Source organism: Solanum verrucosum, unplaced genomic scaffold, assembly GCF_900185275.1.
Source record: "Solanum verrucosum unplaced genomic scaffold, falcon-dt-bn FXZP01000136.1, whole genome shotgun sequence".
Lineage (NCBI taxonomy): Eukaryota > Viridiplantae > Streptophyta > Magnoliopsida > Solanales > Solanaceae > Solanum > Solanum verrucosum.
Window position 1 is genome coordinate 519,251 of NW_026020145.1, and position 15,957 is coordinate 535,207.

Sequence of the window (15,957 nt, forward strand, 5' to 3'; positions counted from 1 at the left end):
AGAGAGGTCCAAAATAGTAGACAGGATGAAATTTTTGTGGTGATTTTGTGTTCGTTGTTCCTTTTCGGTAATCTTGGGGACATCGGATAGGGTGGCATGGTGTCTCTTGTGTAGTGAATGTATTCACGGCAAGTCAAATCGTTTGATGATCATTAATAACCGGTCTATCTTCTTCCACCTAGGTAGTTATTTGGGGATGGACGATGGTAAATTGGTATCTATTGTAAAGACCTAGTCCGTCATTACTACATGGCACCTTATGCAGAGTCCAAAAAGTCGGCTTCGTCATTATTATTTGTTACAGGCAAAAGGTGGCTGCTTGTGCTGATCATTATGTAGGAGATGGTGGGACAGTAAAAGGAATCAATGAAAACAACACAATTATTAATAGACATGGTTTGCTTAGTATACATATGGCAGGTTACTATAGTTTAATCATCAAAGGTGTTTCTACTGTTATGGTTTCCTATTCAAGATGGAATGGTCTCAGAATGCATAGAAAAAAGAAATGGTTACTAGTTTTCTTAAAGGCACACTTAGATTCAGAGTAAATTCCTAATTATATCCTCTTGGTGAATTTAACTACATGTATGTTGCTTGGACCCTTTCAGAATGTTGTTGTATCCATGTTGGATTCTCAAAAATACATTTATTTTGGAGTATTTGATTCGGATACAACAACATTGTAGTGTTCAATAGATGTAACTTATGTTGCTTAGACCCTCCAAAAATGTTGTCACACTGTTTTGGACGATCTAACACAAATGCAACAATATTTTTGAAGGATCTGACATGGTGTGGAAACGTTATTGGAGCATACGATCAACATTGTAGTGTTTAAACGATACATCCTATATTGGTCGTGGAACCTCCAAAAGTATTGTTGCACCCGTGTCTAATTCTTCAAACATTCGAGAGGATCCGAGCAACATTATAGTGTTCAATAAATGCAACCTGTATTATTTGGAACCTCCAAAAGTATTGTTGCACCCCTGTCTAATTCTTCAAAAAAATTGGAGGATCCAACATAAGTGCAATGACTGTTTTGAATGACTCGAGCAGCTTAGGATGCAACTAGATGTAATTTCAAATTCACATTATGAATGTTGCTCGGGTCCTTCAAAAAAATCAATTGTTTTGGAAGTTCGAGACGATTGTGATGACATTTTTGGAGGATCCGACCAACATAGGATGCAACAAGATGGGGATTTCGAACTAACTTTGTGAATGTTTGTGGAATATGTTTCAGGGGTTTGTTATTTCAGATTGGGCAGGAATTGACCAGCTTACTTATCCTTGGCATACAAACTATACATATTCCAGTCTTGAAGGTGTCATTGACATGGTTAGTAATTAATAAATTTATACCAAAATGAATAGCCATTTTATAGTTTGTGCACGTTGTGGGCGAATCACCGATATCTGTAATAGCTATTTAAATTATGCATCTGTCTCGTACTATCACACGATTTTACAACATGAAGAACAAGTTTCGACTTGATTTAATGAACTTTAAAGAACTAATGTTTGCTCTTTTCCTGGTTGTATATTGTAGGTTATGTTGCCCTACAACTATGCATAATTCATTGATGGTTTAACATATTTAGTGAACAACAACTTTGTTCAAATGACCCGAATCGACGATGCAATCAAGAGAATTCTCAGGGTGAAGTTCCAAATGGGACTTTTTGAGAACCCTCTTACTGATTATAGTTTGATAAAATATCTCGGCATTCTGGTAAGTTCAATGTGTAGCGATAAATGATAGGGAAAATGTTTAAAATTGTTCGATTTTGCCTTCCTTTACGTGTTTGGCCCGTTCATACTCTTGTCGTTACCAATTGTTTCATACTTGTCATTGCCATTAACGGAGCTCCAACATAAGACAACAGACTCCACATGTCCTTACGTTGGAGATCCTTTAAGGTTCAAGGGAAAAAATCGAGACTTTTTCTAACGGTACGGGTAAAACTAAACCAAAAGGTCATATGAAGGACAAAGATGATCAATTTCGGATAGTACATGAGCAAATTTGATCGTTTTCCTAGATGAGCTAACAAGTTATAAACTCAGAAAAAGTTAAAATCTTGAATTCATCTTTGTTGTGTTACAATCTTGTAGGAGCATAGAAAATTGGCAAGAGAAGCAGTGACAAGGTCACTTGTTTTATTGAAAAATGGAGCATATGCAGATAAACCAGTTTTGCCACTTCCAAAAAAAGCAACAAATATATTAGTTGCAGGAGCCCATGCTAACAATATGTGCTACCAATGTGGTTGATGGACCATTACATGGCAAGGACTTACTGGAAACACAACAATTAGGACATTTCTTATCCATCATCCTATATTGCTCAGACTCTTCAAAAGTATTGACATGTGCTTGCCCAATCCTCCAAAAGTCATGCATTTTTTAAGGATCCAACACAAACACAACAATATTTTCTGAGACGTCTAAGCAACATAAACCTCAACTTATATGTCCGAATTTGAGTTGAACAAGTCAAGCTATGACCTATTGGATTAAGGTATAATTCATTCAGTTGGCCCTAACTAAAATCGGATGAGTTGAGTTATAATACATTGCTTAATCCAATCCGCTTTAACTCGACTTATCTTGATTTTTAACAACCTTCGGATGGATTTGGTTGAGGCATGACTTGTTTATTGAGTTAACCGAGAATGTCCTTTGATAAACCTACCTAAGAAAGAGTACAAACAATATTGTACATTGATCAATTAGCAACTTTTTTTGAACAGGTACTACAATCCTCTCAGCCATAGAGAACACGTACAATTGATCCAGAAACAAAGGTTGTGTATAAGAAAAATCCGGATAGCGAATTCGTCAAGTCCAACAACTTCTCGTATTCCATAGTCATGGTGAAACAGACCGCATACGCGGAATGTTATGGTGATAGCCTAAACTTAACAATCCCCGCACCTGGTCCAGACATCATGACCTCGGTTTGTGCCTCGGTGAAATGTGTCGTTGTGCCTGTCACGGGCCGTCTGATTGTGATCCAACCATACCTAGATCAAATGGATGCACTAGTAGCAGCTTGGTTACCAGGAACAGAAGGACAAGGTGTAGCTGATGTCCTGTTTGGTGATTATGGTTTTACTGGAAACCTAACAAGGACATGGTTCAAGACTGTTGATCAACTCTCTATCAATGTTGGTGATTCACATCTTAAACCTGTCAAGGCCTAAAAGAACTGGGTTTTTTTTCACACAAACAATCTCGCAGAACAAAATGTGATACGATGAGATATAATGCAATAGAATCAAAGACCAAATAAGAGTTATGGCATTCAATCTCATATTGCATTCTCCCAGAGCAGAGCTTGAAGAAAGGGTTAAAACTTTAGACGAGGCCTCCCTCTCCAGACACAATATCTTGAGTGCCTAGCTCTGCCCATTCCCAATTCCATTAAAGAATGAATGGGTCTCCGAGATCCTTTTAATGACTTGTCCAAATATATAACAACTATTATGTTACCAATTTATGATATGAGTTTAGTGCAAATATTGAATATGTAACAGAGGAAATGTTGTTAGAAACTTTGATTAGTGGAGTAATGGAAATGGAACTCTTTTTGTTTTGTTATGTGTTTTTGTCATTTTTGTAATTTACAATCAAATTAGGGGATGCGGGTGGGGCTACAATGGCCGGAAAGTTGTCGGTTGAACAACCTTTGTTGGAAAATTATACTATGTATGTAGGTCAATATTACAAAACCAAGACTTACTAATGAATGAAAGAACTATTTTTTCCCACACACACCAAACAAGAGGTTCAAACATACAAAAACTATATGTTAATTACCACTTTATGATTTAAGTTTAGTGCATAGACTAAACATGTAACAGAGGCAATTATAGACACATTGACAAGTGGAGTAAAGGAAGTGTTTGTTTCCCATTATGTATCTTTTAAGTGAGCTGGTTCTGCAGTAATGAAATAGAAAAAACATATGTTTCTAATAGTGAAGGTATTCCTACATGCTTAATCAAAGATATTTAATACAAATTTAAAAACTTTGCTGATATAGGTAATGTATCAAAAATAATTATTGCTATTATAAGAATGATGGTAACTATTAAATGTTTCACGTGTATAGTATATTAGTTTGAAAACATGCGAAAGAACAGTATCAATACATCCTATCAATATGCGTGTGTATAATGTATTTACTACATAATTCAAAAAATCAAAATATGTTTCTTAATTATTTGTAACAGTAGTTATATATCATATATTATCAAGGGAAAAAGGACAAATATACCCCTGAACTATTGTAAATGGTATGCAGATACACTATGTCATACTTTTGGGACATTAGTGCCCCTGACATCCAACAACTAGAGCATATATACCATTTATACTAACAGACATACACATGTCATAATCTTATCCACCGACCCGACATTTATTAAATATTGGATCGACGGATAAGATTGCGCCACATGCCCCTATATAGTCTTCTGTTAGACTGAAGGGCATATATGCTCTAGTTTTTGGATGGCAGAGGCATCAATGTCCCAAAAGTATGATGGAACGTATCTGCATACCATTTACGATAGTTCGGGGTATATTTGCCTTTTTTCTCTATTATCAAAGATGTAGTAGTGTCATTGCTCCTGCCTTAATCAAGAGGTCTCAAGTTCATATAAGAATATGTTTTATAATCCTAATTTAATTTGATTTTGTATTATTATAAATAGGAATATAGATAATTATTTTCAATATGCCAAAGCATATCGAAAATACAAAAATATATTGAAAAAAAGAAGAAGAAGAGAGTATACAAATAGTAGAAAAGTCATCATTTGCCAGGAAACTTAGGACAGACAACGATTGAATCATTCTCCAGTTCCAGCGTTGTATATCCTATTGTCTCCTCAAGAATCTTCAAAATAAACTCCATTACACAAATTCCCAAATTTTCAATTTCAATTCCCTTTTTTCCCTCTTTTTATTGTTGTTGTTTACAAAGTTTTCAATTCAATGGGTACACCAGAATTCCCAAATCTTGGGAAGCATTTTATTGTTGAGGATTGTAGGCAGATTGATTTCTTTCCTTTTACCCGTGATTGCCGTTACAAGGTACCCCTTTCTTTCTCTCTTTACCATATGTGGTTTTTTTTTCTTTTATGCATTGATTTACTCTCTTTTTGTTAATTTTGTGTTGAAATCTTTCTTGGTTTTGAGTTTTTTGATCTGGGGTGTGATAAAGTTTCAATCTTTCTGGTCCACAGGAAAAAAATAATTGCTTTTCCTTTTATACATGCATTTACTGTTTTTTGTCAGTTGTGTTGAAATCTTGTTTGTTTTTGAGTTTTTTGATCTGGGGTTTTATTAAAGTTTTAATATTTTGCGGTCCACAGGAAAAAGAAATTTTTTTTGGTGTAGTTGTTTGGTTGATGTGGGGGTGATAGGGATAAAAGTTACTTTTTGTTTTTGAGTTTTTGATCTGGGTTTATATCAAAGGTTTAATCTCTTTGGTCCATTGGAAAAAGATGGTGTAGTTGTTTGGTTGTGGTTGTGGTGGTGGTGGGGGGTGGGGGTGGAGGTGGGGTAAGGGTATTCTAAGAATTTTGCTTTGTTAGAGATTTAGGTTCAAGAAAATCTGAAGGATTGAGCAATCAAGAACATGACAAAGTTGAGCTGAAGCTTAGGAACCAAACTATGACACATTTTCTTTAATTAATGTTGAGCATGTTATGCTATTTCATGAGGTGATCAGATATTGAAATTTCAGTCTCTTGCAGAAATGTAGGGTAAGGTTGTGTATAATAGACTATTGTAGTTCGTCTGATCCCCGTAGCGGGAGCTTAGTCACCCCCCAAATAAGGGCTAAATAGGATGTAATTGAATTTTAGTAGGCTTTGGTTATGAATTGGTTGAAATTTGTAAAAAAATAAATAGGATTTGAAGTGAAGTAAAAGGTATTTAGAGGTTGAATTGTGTTCAGACATGAAAATACAATTTATCAAAGTTTTGATAGTGAAACTTTATAAAACTTGAAAAAACTGTTTCTCAAATTTCAAATTCTATATTTCAAGTTATGTGTTGTTATGAGGCAAAGGAATAAACTTGTTGAATCTTGTGATGCACTCATTTATGTTAGTTTGCATTATAACAATGAAATCACACTTTAATTTGACTTAGATTATGTACAACTCACTCTAATAGTAACAACTATTGAGTATTTTCGTTATTTATATTTGTATTATTTAAGACATATATAGTAATTAATAGTACGACCATGTACACTTAAATATTCATCCATAACATATAACTACTATAATTCAAAATTCATTTTTATTTTTGTTGCATCTTCAAAACTTACAAAGAAGCAAATTAATAAATGATGTTCTTGGGATACATGTGACATATTGGGATCTTCTATTGAACTCCTTATTATTATTTGAATAAAAGAAAAGAATGTTGCAAAGTTTTTTTTGGGTGTATTTCTTTAATATAAATAGCAAATTTATATTACTTAATTACTCATCATAGCTATAGCTTGCTATAATTACTACTCGCGACTAACAATATACATTAATTACGTGGGCTGACTTCGAGTTTGTATAATTAGCCACGTTTTTATATATATAATTTGCCAGAATATACAAATACATATGTACTATATACAATCATCTAACCGATATAATATACAATTTACCTCTCTCCCACTCTCTGCCCTCTCTCGCTCGCCTCTTCCCCCCTTCTCCCAATCTCGCTCTCCTCTCTCTTCCCTCTCCCAATCTTGCTTGCCATTTATACAAATGCATATGTATAACATACAATTATCTAACCAATATACATATATACAATTAACCTCTCTCCCACTCTCTGCCCTCTCTCGCTTGCCTCTCTCCTCCATCCCAATCTCGCTCGCCTCTCTCCTCCTTCTCTGAATCTCTCTTGCCATATAAACAAATACATATGTATAATATACAATTATCTAATTGATACACATATACAATTCACCTCTCTCCCACTCTTTGCCCTCTCTCGCTCGCCTCTCTCATCTCTCTCCCAGTCTCGCTCGCCTCTCTCCTCCCTATAACATGTAGCTATAAATTGTGATTATCAAACTATAGCTATGGAGAATAATTATGTTATTTTTGAGTGGCTATATGTGAACGTTTCCTTCTCTCTCTCATATATATATATATATACATATATACTAGATGAGCAATGCTCATGCTGCGCACAAGCCCAACAATTTAAATAAATCATTTGATTCGTATGATATTTTACTACAATCTCGCAACCCTAAAAATAATTCAAGCTTTGATAATACTAACTATCATAGAACTGGTCTATTATATGGATCAGAAAAATATTTTCCAGATTCTTACATTATTCAAAAAAAAAACTTAACTATGCATTTTGCATGTCGAGTTCTTGCTCACACATCAAATTACAATAACGAATATATTCATACAACGTGAATTTAGCGGCACACATTTATGTTGTGAATGAATAACATTTCTACAAGAGTTGCATCTTAAAATTAAATGAGTTCCTCCAAGTAAATTGGTATTAGAGAAACAAAATATAGTTTCCTTTAAGTCTAATCCTTCTTCGAGAAAGATAAAGTTGCTTGAATTGGTGCACTCTGATTTATGTTTCCAATGAAGACTAGGACATTGGGTGGTGCACTCTACTTTGTCACTTTTATTAATGACTGCTCGAGAAAACTTTAGGTCTATGTCTTGAAGACTATATACCAAGTGTTAGGTGTCTTCAAGCAGTTTCAAGCTTCAGTTGAAAGAGAAACTGGAAAGAAACTGAAATGTATTCGTACTAATAATGGTGGTGAATATTGTGGACCATTTGACGAATACTGCAAGCATCAAGGTATTAAACACCAGAAGACTCCTCCCAAGACTCCTCAGCTTAGTGGTTTGGATGAGAGGATGAGCAGGACTTTGATAGAAAGAGCTAGATGTTTGCTTTCTAAATAAAAGTTGTCGAACTCATTTTGGGGTGTGGCTTTATTGATCGTTGCACATATTATTAATTAATCCCCAGTTGTTGCTTTGCAAAGTGATGTACCAAATAGTGTTTGGTATTAAAAGGATGTTTCCTATGACCATTTGAGAATATTGTTGGAAAAATGTGGACCAACACAAAGATATATATGGTCAAAATAATATAAATAAAATGGAAAAATAATGACACCAAAAATTTTACGTGAAAATCCTTCTAAATAAGGGAAAAACCACGGGTCAAGAGGAACAACTGATATCACTATATTAAGAAAATTTTAAACTGTGTAGTCACGAATATAATACTCAAAGTGACTACAACACACTCAAACGGAATAACACTCTTTTGATTTACCATCTTACTAAAATATCGCTCACACTCTATTTTCTGCACATACTATTTTTTCTTATATGGCCTATGGAATATCTTACTTTGCTCTGAAATATTTTTTTCTCTCTAACTTGATGTATTCTATAAATGAGCTAATGAGCTCCTTTTATATAAGAAATTTACAACTAATGATGTCACCAATGACATCATGAAAATAATAAAGTTTCAATCTTTGCAACTATGTAGATATCGTCGTAAGATTTAGTTGGTATGTAATTGTACCAAAGTGAGACTTCAATAAAATGGGGCTGGAACCCTACAAATATTTGGTTGCAAAGCTTTTGTATATGTGCCGAAAGATGAGAGGTCAAAGTTAGATGTCAAGACAAGGCAGTGCATCTTTATTGGATATGACCTTAATGAGTTTGGTTACAGGCTATATGATCCAATTGAAAAGAAACTTGTGAGAAGTCGTGATATTATATTCATGGAGAATCAAACAATTGAAGATACTGACAAAGCGGAGAAGCTATAATCTTCAAGTTTTGATGGCATAGTTCATCTAGATGAAGGTCCTCACACAAGTGTGCATGATATTGTTGGGCTTGATAATCATGGTGACGCCCAAAATCATGTATAGAATCAACACATTGATGTTGATAATAACAATGATGTTGCTATTGATGATCCTCCTACTCATAAAGTTGTGGACGCATTAAATATTCCGCTTAGGAGGTCCGCAAGATAACATGTTTCTTCCTCTCATTATTCACCCAATGAGTATGTATTACTCACTGACGGGGGAGAACCTGAATGTTATGAGGAGGCCATGAAAGAAGAGCACAAGGATCAATAGATTAAAGGCATGCAAGATGAGGTGAAGTCTCTGCGTGAGAGCCACACTTATGAGTTGGTAAAATTGCCCAAGTGCATGAGGGCATTGAAGAACAAGTGGGTATTCAAAGTTAAAGTTGAAGAACACAACTTGAAGCCCAGATACAAAGCTAGATTGGTTGTTAAGGGATTTGGTCAAAGAAAGGGTATTGACTTTGACGAAATATATTCTCCTGTTGTGAAAATGTCCTCGATTCATACAGTTCTATGTTTGGCTGCTAGTCTTAATTTAGAGATTGAGCAGATGGATGTGAAGATGGCTTTCCTTCACGGTGACCTAGAAGAAGAGATTTATATGGAACAAACTGAGGGCTTCAAGTAGATGGTAAAGAAAATTTTGTGTGCAAACTCAGAAAGAGTCTCTATGGCCTAAAGCAAGCTCCTAGACATTAGTACAAGATGTTTTAATCTGTTATAGGGGTGAAAGGCTATAAGAAGACTTCTTCATATCATTGTGGATTTGTACAAAAAAAAATTGATGATGATTTTATCATTATTTTGCTATATGTGGATGATATGTTAATTGTGGGAAAGAATACTTCCAAGATTGACGAGTTGAATGAAGAGTTATGTATGTCTTTATCTATGAAAGACTTGGGTCATGCCAAACAAATTTTGGGCATGAGAATTATTCATCTCAGAGATGAAAGGAAGATGTATTTGTCACAAAAAATACATTGAATGTGTACTAGAGTGCTTCAATATGAAGAATGTTAAAACTGTTAGTACACCTTTGGCTGGTCATATGAAGTTGAGCAAAAAGATGTGTCCTACAACTACGGAGGAAAATTAGAGCATGACCAAAGTTTCATATTCCTCTGTCGTTGGAAGTCTATTGTATGCACTAGACCTGATATTGCTCAGACAACTGGTGTTTTCAATAGATTTCTCAGCAATCCGGGAAAAGAGCATTGGGAAGCTGTGAAGTGGATACTCAGGTATCTTAGAGAAAGCTCAGATGAATGTTTGTATTCTAGAGCATCAGATCCAATCTTGAAAGGCTATACAAATAATGATATGACAGGTGACCTTGATACCTTGATAACAGAAAATCCACTACTGGATATTTGTTTACTTTTTAAGTGGGGAGCTATATCATGGTAGTCGAAGTTGCAGAAGTGTGTTGCACTATCTACCACTGAAGTTGAGTATATTGCGTCTACTGAAGCCAGCAAGGAGATGATATGGCTAAAGCGATTACTTTAAGAATTTGGATTGCAACAAATGGTGTATGTTATCTATTGTGACAGTCAGAGTGCAATAGACTTGAGCAAGAACTCCACGTACCATGCAAGAACAAAATACATCGACGTCAGATATCATTGGATTCATGATGAATTGGAGAGTGAATCATTTCATGTCAAAAAGATCCACACAAGTGAAAATCCTGTAAATATGTTGACCAAGACGATAACAAAAGACAAGTTTGAGTTATGCAAAGAACTTATGGGTATTAGCTCTCTCTAAAGAAGATGAAGATACCTCTTTCCGGTTAATGGGACTGGATGGGGAGATTTGTGGGGTTCCAGCCCCATTTTATTAAAGTCTTATTTTTTGTACAACTACATACCAACTAAATCTTTCCAAGATATCTACCTAGTTGTAAAGTTTGAAACTTAAGTATTTTCATGATGTCATTGGTGACATCATTAGTTGTAAATTTCTTTTGTAAAAGGAGCTCATTAGCTCATTTATAGAATACACCAAATTAGAGAGAGAAAAATGAGAGCAAAGTAAGGTATTTCATAGGCTATATAAGAAAAAATGGTCTATGAAAAAAATAGAGTGTGAGCGATATTTTAGGAAGGTGGTAAATCAAAAGAGTGTTATTCCTTTTGAGTGTGTTTAGTCACTTTGAGTATTTTATTCGTGACTACACAGTGTAAACATTTTTTACTATAGTGATATCAGTTGCTTCTCTTGGCCCGTGATTTTTCCCCTATTTACAAGGATTTTCACGTAATATTCTTGTGTCATTATTTTCCCATTTTATTTATATTATTTTGATCATATATATTTTTGTGTTAATCTGCATTTTCCCAGCAATTAGCTGCGAAAATAACGAAGAATCAAAAAGTAGAGTGCAAGGAAAAATAAGAAAAGAAAAGCAAAATCCAGAAGCAACAACAAACGCAAGGAAGAAACCTACCACCAACAACAAAGAATGGTAGATAATGTAATGAAGAAGAAACGAAGAGATGTAACCTTACCGTGCTACTCCGAAATATGAAGCAGGACAACCTGCAAGAAAATGAAGACAAAATTGAAAGAACAGAGAATTTCATAGAAGGTTCCTACCATTTGATTCATCCAACAAAATAAGCCATAAAAAGGTGGCTTCAACTATAATTAAAAAAAACTTGAATTTTAGGGGCAATCTCCATTTTGAATGGTGAAAAGAACAGGAAGTACAATAAATCCAGTTAGGAGCGTTATAGTAAATAGTTTGAGCACACAAAATCTAAAAAATGTTTAGCTCTTCACAAGCCATTTTTTTGTCAAAGTTGCTGAAGAGAGGATATCGGTAGTCCAAGTTAAATGTATCTTTGCTTACTATCTCGAATTACAAGATGATTTTGTCGTGATCAGATTATCTTGTTGGCCGAGAGGTTGTAGGTCCAACAGTGGATTGTTGAGTAGCAGCGATCAACTAAAAGCTCTTGATAGATGCAACTGTCACACTAAAAAATTCACGCACCAGCATTGCAGTTGTTCATGTCATTGTAGATCCTTGTTATTTAGGGCCAGTGGTTTCCCCTTCCCATCATTTTTCTCATTAGTTGATCCTCCAGTAATATCAGAAAATCGTGCACTACTGAACTCGGTAGAATGATCAAGTGACATTGAGAAAGACATACGACAGAGTAGTATACATTAATTGTTAGAATGAAGCATGTTGCAACAAGCTAATAAGCTAGCTATGTTGCAACTACAGGACTGGAAAGAAAACAATTCTAGATTTTCCTTCTAGGTTGTATGAACAAATATGAAGGAATCTAAAAATTGTAGGCATTAGCATTAGTCTCTATAAGGATTTAAAGTATATGGTTAATCGAAATGAGCACATAAAATTCTTGACATGCACAACTATTTAAAAATAGAACTGTGATCCCATTGCCCAAGAAATAAAATTGATTGCAATACCATCAAATAATTATTAGCTTATGATACGACAAAGAATTAGTAAAAAGATTACAACATATTAACAGATAAATAACAAAAATTAAGAACCTACATTAGAAAATTAAAATGACAGAGGTTGTTTCTTTGGAGAATTTTCACAAACAGGTAGAGGGCAAAAGTTGTCTCGATTAATTTCTTTTCAAAAATAGCATATATTTTTCCCCAAACCAATAGAGAAAAGAACGACAACTGTGAATTAGAAAAATAATCCCATTATTTCTTTTCCCCTAAATCACACAGAGGTCCAAACAACTCATTTGCAAATATAAGTTGAGAAAGAAATCCCATTGTAACACCCCGTATCCGAAAATACACCAGATTTTAGATTTCTGGTGTTGCAGGTGGCATTCACGGGCACCATCCACGGACCGTAGGAGGACCCATGATCCATCCTGCAGGTCCATGGTTCGTGTCAGCAACCTCCCCCAGAAGTCAGCCAGAAAATTTGGCTAAGTATTGACCCACTGCCGGACCTACGGTCCATAGGTCAGGTCACGGACCGTGGTTCGTGACCATGGATCAATCCCCCTAAACCTAGCTTCAGTCCTGATTGACGGTTGACCAGCATACACCGTCATTCGATGCACGGTCCGTAGGTCTGACCGTAGTTAAGGGTAGCAGCCAGTTAGATGAAAATTATGATTGGGTCAAATTAAGATGGTCAAAACTTTTAGCACAAAAGGAATTATATGTCCCATTAACTATGATATGATAAATAATTGAATCCTCTTTCCAACGCCACCGAGTTTGCTAAAATTCGACCTCCGAGTAAAACGTTATGCTCGTTTTAGTGAAGCCCTGTTAGGTAGACTCGACCGACGACTCCAATCGACGGACCGTCGATTGACCAACGGCCCGTCAGTCCCGTCTGTCGGTCACTCCGCCAACAGTTGAGTCAGGGGTCTTTTGGTATTTTCCTATTTCATTTAATCTCTTAGATACGTCGTTTAAACCCTAAATCATGAGGTTTTAGTCAGTTTAAGCCTAGAAACATAACTAGAACTTATCCAAGTAAAATCATTAATCAAAACTTAGAAAATTAGAAGCAAGAGAGGAGAAAAAGGTCAAGAACCCTAGTTCAAGAACGCAGCAAGGTTACATCAGTTCCAACCCCAAAATCGAAAGATTTCTCTGTGGAATTCATCACCAGGTATGTGGGATTTCACTAGTGGGTTCCTTTCGCCCATTAGGTCCCTAGAATTCAGTCAAATTCTTGATTCCATGATTATGAACAAACCTAGGGTGTCTAGAATTACAATAGATCATCATGAATTAGTTATTAACATGTTCCAAATCAGATTATCACGTTATTACATCGTTTCTCGCATGAATTTCAGAACCCTAGCTATGCATTTCTTTAGTTCTTGAATTACACATGCTAGGTCAGATATCTCAGTTATTCAGTTATACATGCCTCAGTTATTAATGCATCATTATCAGATTAATTGTTGCATTCTCAGTTTGCATATTCAGTTCAAGCTATCCAGTATTTACAGAAATTCAGTCGTAACCAGTTAACTACTTAATTCATTGGGAGTAGAATAATACCGAGTTGGACTAGGGTTCAGCGTACCCATATAGTCCTAGAACTACTAGCCACGTAGGTGTAAGTCCCCTCTGTGGGCAACATCAGTTTAGTGATCACGCCAGCATGCCTCTATATCTCTGGCAGGGTATATTGGGTCCTCTCGATGAGGCATATACATCGGACTCCACATTCAGCTCATGCGGTTTTATGTCGGTTATTAGTAGCTCCCATACTTCAGTCAGACTCTATTGGATTGACCATATTTTAGTACAGTCAGTATTTAGTCTCTGCATGTTATAAATTTGGTCATTGCATCAGTTAGCTCAGTATTCAGTATTCAGTATCTATATCATGTTCAGATTACTTCATTGCTTTATTGCTTTGTTCAGTTATATGTTCTTTCAGCTTTACTCTAGCTTGCATGCTCAGTACCTTTCAAGTACTGACGCATAGGTGCGCTACATCTTCTCGTGATGTAGGTTCAGGTTCTCAGCATCCAAATTACGCTTAGATCGATTCCCGATCTTCAGTTTAGTAGCATCAGTGGTGAGTCTTCATTCTTCGAGGACTAGTGACATGTTTATCTTTATTGCTTTTAGTCTTTAGTTTCAATTTTGCTAGACCTAGTTGGGGGGATGTCCCAACATTTCTAGTCAGTTTAGAGGCTTATTTCAAACATAGATAGATTTAGCTTAGTATTGATTTAATATCTTCCTTGTATTAAACTCATTAGTTTTCATATATCTTAGTTATAGTATATGGGTATGCCCCATCTTTTTCATTTTCTTTATGATTTAGCTTCCGCATCAATTTATTTTCTTTAGTATACTCATGATCATGCCAGCAGGGTTAGCTTGGAATCACTTGTGGTCCTAGGTCCCGTGTCCGCGTCTCGGGGGTAGCTCGGGGCGTGACAAACCTGGTATCAGAGCACTAGGTTTAAGTTTCCTAGGATGTCTGAAAAGCCACACTAGGTAGAGTCCTTTTCATGGGTGTGTAGTGCGTACCACATCTAATAAGAGGGAGGCTATAAAGTGTTTTAGGAAATCTTCATTTTCTTGTTACTCTTATCTTGCGTAAGGTATGATCTAAATTCCATTCTAACTCGACGTTCTAGGTTTGGCTGATCATGCTTTCTCGTAGAGCTAACGCCAGGAATGTGAATGCCAGGAACGCAAACACAGCTTCTCTAGTTCCAGATCAGGAAGTCTCAAATGTTGAATTCAGGAATGCCATTCAGATGTTGGCTCAGAGTGTCGCTAACCAGAACAATCAGCGGGTTCAAGCACCTGTGAATGCAAATGGTGGATCAACAGCAGCAAGGGTCTGTGACTTTGTTAGGATGAATCCGCCTGAGTTCTTTAAATCTCAGACTGATGAATAACCCCAGAATTTCTTGGATGAGATCAAGAAGATCTTTGAGGTGATGCAGCTCACTGGGAATGATCGGGTTGAGTTAGCATCTTACCAACTTAAGGATGTGGCTCATATCTGGTATACTCAGTTGAAGGAGAACAGGGGTACAGATCCTGCTCGTATTACTTGGGATCGTTTCAATGAAACCTTTCTGGACAGTTTTTCCCCATAGAGTTGAGAGAAGCAAGGGCCCAGAAATTTATGAACTTGAGGCAGGGTAACATGACTATCCAAGAGTATGGGCTCAAGTTTAACCAACTCTCCAGGTATGCTCCTCACATGGTTGCTGATTCCAGGGCTCAGATGAATAAGTTTCTGTATGGAATGTCAGACTTAGTGAAGACCGAGTGCAGGAATGCTATGTTGTTGGGAGACATGAACATCTCTAGGCTCATGACTGATGCTCAGCAAGTTGAGGGTAATAAGCTTAGGGAATAGGCTAAGGAGACTAAGAAAGCAATAACAGGTAACTACGAGTATTCCCAACAGAAATCAGGTGGTGGAAATCGCTTGCATTTTCAGTAAAAGTCTTCGACTCCAGCCCCTTCATCAGCTAGTGTTCCATCCCCCAGGTTCCGTAATGATCAGAAATGTAGGGC

The 15,957-nt window shown here is 36.1% G+C and overlaps 1 pseudogene; it reads left to right on the forward strand.

The window, feature by feature from the left end:
- Positions 1 to 203: 203 nt before the first annotated feature.
- Positions 204 to 3,212, forward strand: LOC125828012 (uncharacterized; annotated as a pseudogene).
- Positions 3,213 to 15,957: the final 12,745 nt, after the last annotated feature.